The sequence below is a fragment of the Lathyrus oleraceus genome, chromosome 3, assembly GCF_024323335.1.
Source record: "Lathyrus oleraceus cultivar Zhongwan6 chromosome 3, CAAS_Psat_ZW6_1.0, whole genome shotgun sequence".
NCBI lineage: Eukaryota > Viridiplantae > Streptophyta > Magnoliopsida > Fabales > Fabaceae > Lathyrus > Lathyrus oleraceus.
The window spans coordinates 213475082-213480661 of NC_066581.1; the positions used below are offsets into that span (position 1 = coordinate 213475082).

Consider the following 5580-nt stretch of genomic DNA (forward strand, 5'->3'; position numbering starts at 1 on the left):
CCCGCATCGCTTTTATTTTATTTATTTCCCGCACTCGCTTTACTTTATTTATTTTTCGCACTCGCTTTTATTTTATTTATTTCTGGCATCGCTTTTATTTTATTTATTTCGCACATCGCTTTTATTTTATTTATTTTCTGTCTACGCTTTTACTTTATTTATTTCCCGCACTTGCTTTACTTTATTTATTTCCCGCACTCGCTTTACTTTATTTATTTTACGCACTTTACTCGCTCTTTACGCCTCACATTCTAAAACAAACTTTTCATCATGATTAATACAGTTGTGTTTGTTTGTGTTACCATGACTGGCTAAATCTTTTAAAGGTTAGAATGTAAGGATCGCGGTTAAAGTAATGTTTCACATATTGAATTTGTAGAAATACTTTAAAGGCTGTTTTGATTTTTAACTTGAGTTTTCTAAAACAAACTTGTTTAGTTTTAATTATTCAAGGAGTGTGAAAGCACTCTGGCTTAGTTAACTAGGAATTTTTATCACTTCAAGGAAAAACTATTTTTGAAGCTATTTTCGGACGCATTGATAGATTTAAAATCAGAAAACTCCTCGGGTAAAACTTTCCAAATCAAAATCACTACTTTAGTGTTCTGCGCACCTTTTATAAGTGACAATAAGAGGCCTTAATTTAAGGGTAAACTCGGTTCTGAATACGCGAAAGCGACAGTTCCTGTTAAATGGATTCTTTTCAATAGTAGAAAATATTGCCTCACAAATAGTTCTATTTAGACAATCGAAACATCACTTAACTGACGTGAAATACATTCAACCTGTCTTTACCTGCATTTATTATTTACCGTTATTTTTAAAATCCAATATCTCTTTTATACTGCCTTAGATAAACATTGTAACGATAGTAACCGATAGATTGACGATTGGTCTCTATGGGATCGATATTCTTTTATATTACTATGATGTAATTCGTGCACTTGCGAAACAAGCGATCAAGTTTTTGGCGCCGTTGTCGGAGACCAACTTCGTCAAATTTTGTACCCTGTTGTTACACTGTATAGTCTAAGGCATTATTAGCCGGTAAATGCGAAGAACCCGTAGTACCAGAAATTTAGTAGATCCTTTAGCGGAACCCGGACATTATACTCGTACACGCCTCTTACTTATCCGAATTAAGAAAGCTATGGCCGAGAATCACGATCAGCGACCTCTTAAGGAATTTGCCCAACCCTCTGACGAGGAACCTAGTTCGAGTATAGTAAACCCCCTTATTCCTGCTAACAATTTTGAACTAAAACCGTCTTTGTTGCAATTAGTGCAACAGGACCAATACGCGGGTCTCGCTACTGAGAACCTGAATTAACATTTAAAAGTTTTTATCCAACTAGCCGACACCTTTAAATCTAACGGAGCTTCACCCAATGCAATCCGTTTAAGATTATTTCCTTTCTCCCTCAGGGATAGAGCACGTTCATGGCTAGATTCACTTCCAGCTAATTCAATAACTACCTGGGAAGACCTTAGGAGAGTATTCCTTGCTAGATATTTCCCCCTAGTAAGACTGTTGTTCTTCGAAACCAAATAACTAGGTTTGCTCAAAACCAAGGAGAATCACTTTTTGAGGCTTGGGAGAGATATAAAGAGCTAGAAAAGAGTCTGCCCATACCATGGCCTAGAACAATGGCTGATCGTTCATACCTTCTACAATGGACTCCATTATAACACCAAGATGAGTATCGACGTTGCTGCAGGTGGCACGCTGATGAACAAACCTTATCTAGAAGCTTGTGACCTAATTGAGGATATGGCCCAAAACCATTACCAATGGGGAACTGAACGAGCATCAATAGAGAAAAAGGAGACCCAAGGTGGAATACATAAGGTAAGCTCTCTAGACATGATGTAGGCGAAAATTTACGCTTTAGCCCTTAGGATCGAACATATGTCTACAAACACTCACACCGCAGCAGTAGTCCACACAGAGTGCGAACTTTGTGGATCTAAAGCACACGAATCAGCGGAGTGTAACCTTTTGAACGACCTGAACACCAACCAAGTGAATTACGCCCAAGGTAACCCATTTTCGAACACCTATAACCCTGGATGGAAGAATCATCCGAATTTCTCCTATAAAAACCAGAACCATATCCAAAATCATACACCTCAGAGACCGCAAGGTTATCAAGCCCAAAAAATAAACCAACCTATGCAAGTTGTGCCCCATAAGTCTAACCTTGAGAAGATCATGGAGAGCTTCATATCGGGCCAGACTTAGCAGAATAAAGAATTCCTAAACCAGAACATTCACGTAAACAAACTTATAACGCAATTAGGAACCAAGGTTGATCAGATAATCACTCACAACAAGATGCTTGAAACCCAGATCTCACAGGTAGCACAAAACCAAGTCCCACAAACTACACCTGGATGCCAATTTCCTGGACAACCTCAACCAAACCCTCGAGGGCAAGCTAACGCTATCTCGTTACGAAGTGGGACAGCTTATGAAGGGCCTTAGAACCCAGCAACGAGCGAGTCCAAAACTTCTAAAGAAAATATACCTGCCAACCAAGAAGAGGAACTAGAGGAATCCGAGAAACAAACCAACCAAGAAGGTGAAGCCAAGGATAAAACTTACAAACCACCACCCCCGTACAAACAACCAATCCCATATCCGCAAAGACTTAAACAAACCAAAATTAACAACTAATACCAAAAATTTATAAAATTGATAGAAAAGCTTCATTTAGAGATTCCTTTCACCGAAGCTATCACCCAAATTCCGTCTTACACTAAATTTCTCAAAGACATCTTAACCAACAAGCGTAGGCTTGACGATCCAAAACCTTTGGAATGCAACTTTATTTCCGAGGACAAACTTGCTAAGAAGGAGAAAGAACCTTGTAGCTTTTCTATACCTTGCATTTTAGGGAGTCATGTGATCGACAAAGCTTTCCTAGACTTAGGCGCTAGTGTGAGTTTAATGCCCTTAGCTGTATGTAAAAGGTTAAACCTAGGAGAATTGCAATCAACTAAGATGTCCCTCCAATTAGCCGATAGGTCTGTTAAGTATCCTGTAGGCATTTTAGAAGACATCCCAGTTAGGATCGGTCAACTTTATATCCCAACAGACTTTGTAGTCATAGATATCAAAGAAGACGAAGATATCCATATCCTTTTAGGTAGACCATTCTTATCAATAGCCGGAGATATAATAGATGTCAAAAGAGGGAAATTAACCTTCGAAGTAGGGGACGAAAAGATCGAGTTCATTCTTTCAAAATTCCTTATGGCACCCATTCTAGGAGACGCATGTTATGCGATCGATATCATAGATGAGTGCATAAGAGAATTTGATCAAGGAGAAAATAAGATCGAACCATTTTTAAACCCGAATGAAAAAGATGACGAGCTAGAGGAAATGGAACCTCTCACTAATGAATGTCTGGATCTTACTCCAGACCTTTCACCAAATTCACAAAAACTAGCTCAAGAACTTAAGGAGCTACCCAAGAACCTAAGATATGAGTTTTTGGATAAAGAAATGAACGACCCAGTAATAGTTAGTGCCACCTTAAACCAAGACGAGATGAATCCACTCTTGAATGTTTTAAGAAGATACCCCTCTGCCTTAGGGTACAACATCTCTGATGTAAAAGGTATTAGCCCATCCGTGTGTATGCATAGGATCTCACTAGAGGAGGATTCAAAACCTTCCAGAGAACATTAGAGAAGGATCAACCCTGTGATGAGCGAGGTGGTGAAGAAGGAAGTCCTTAAACTACTGGAAGCTGTTATATTCTATCAGATTTCTGATAATAAGTGGGTAAGTCCTGTACATGTGGTACCCAAGAAGGGAGGCATCACAGTCGTGCAGAACGAGAAGGGAGAGCATGTCGCTAAACGCATAGAAGGAGGATGGCGTATGTGCATAGATTATAGGAAGCTCAATAAGGCAACTAGGAAAGACCATTTCCCCCTTCCATTCATAGATCAAATGCTGGAGCATCTTGCCAGGCACTCTTACTTTTGTTATCTTGATGGATATTCTGGATTTTTCCAAATACCCATTCACCCCGAGGATCAAGAGAAACCAACCTTTACCTATCCTTACGGAACATTTACTTATAGACGAATGTCGTTTGGACTCTGTAATGCACCAGCCCCTTTCCAACGTTGTATGATGTCAATCTTCGCAGATTATCTCAACGGAATCATGGAAGTATTCATGGATGACTTCTCGGTGTGTGGATTAGACTTTGAAGACTGCCTTATTAACCTTGAGAAAATCCTAGAGAGATGTGTAGAAGTTAACCTTGTGTTAAACTGGGAGAAGTGCCACTTTATGGTAAAAGAAGGCATAGTGTTAGGACATATAATATCTGAAAGAGGCATTTAGGTCGATAAAGCAAAGATAGAAGTTATAGAGAACCTCAACCCTCCTAAGACAGTCAGAGAAGTTCGTAGTTTCCTTGGACATAGCGGTTTCTATCGACGCTTCATAAAAGACTTCTCTAAAATAATGAAACCCCTGACCGGCCTTCTAATGAAAGACATTGAATTCATTTTCGATGAAAAATGCATCGAAGCCTTTAACCGTTTAAAACAAGCATTAATTTTACCACCCGTTCTACAAACCCCGAATTGGACTAAACCCTTCGAAATAATGTGTGGTGCTAGCGATTTCTCTATAGGAGCTGTTTTAGGACAAAGAAAAGATAAGAAACTACACGTAATATATTACTCTAGTAGAACCCTAGGTGCCGCTCAATTAAATTATACAACAACAGAGAAGGAACTCCTAGCTATAGTTTTCACAATCGATAAATTTAGTTCTTATCTTGTAGGATCTAAGATTATAGTCTATACAGACCATGTAGCTATCTGTTACCTTCTGAGCAAAAAGGATGCAAAACCTCGATTACTCAGGTGGATCCTTTTGCTACAAGAATTCGACTTAGAGATTAGAGACAAAAAAGGAACAGAAAACGTAGTTGCTAACCATCTTTCCAGATTAAAGCATTTAAAGCCATATCGTTTACCTATAAATGATGACTTCACCTATGACAGGCTAATAGCTAAGATAGATACCGCTCCCCTTAAACCTGATAGAGACAACTTTGGGACAATTTCAGAAATTAGCAGAGTACCATGGTACGCTGATTTTGTGAACTATCTAGCCGCTGATATCATACCACATGACCTCAACTATCAACAGAAGAAGAAGTTCTTTAAAGATATAAGACACTTCTTTTGGGACGAACCACTCCTTTTCAAAAGAGGAACTGATAACATATTTCGATGTTGCGTCCCGGAAGAAGAAGTCATAAACATCATAGAACATTGTCATTCTTCACCTTATGGTGGACATTCAAGCACATCCAAGACATATGCTAAGATCCTTCAAGCTGGTCTTTATTGCCCGACATTATGGCGTGATGTCCATGCTTATATTGTCCAATGTGACTGGTGCCAGCGCATTGGAAACATCTCAAGACGTGACGAAATGCCTTTAAAGAACATCTAAGAAGTAGAACTATTCGACGTTTGGGGTATCGATTTCATGGGACCTTTTCCATCTTCGTTGGGAAACAAGTACATTTTGGTAGTCGT

At 39.1% G+C, this 5580-nt stretch overlaps 1 non-coding gene across 1 annotated transcript; it reads right to left on the reverse strand.

Moving 5' to 3' along the window:
- Positions 1-1533: 1533 nt before the first annotated feature.
- LOC127134031 (small nucleolar RNA R71) lies at positions 1534-1641 on the reverse strand. Its single transcript, XR_007807812.1, has one exon. It is a non-coding gene; the product is annotated as a small nucleolar RNA R71 (small nucleolar RNA).
- Positions 1642-5580: the final 3939 nt, after the last annotated feature.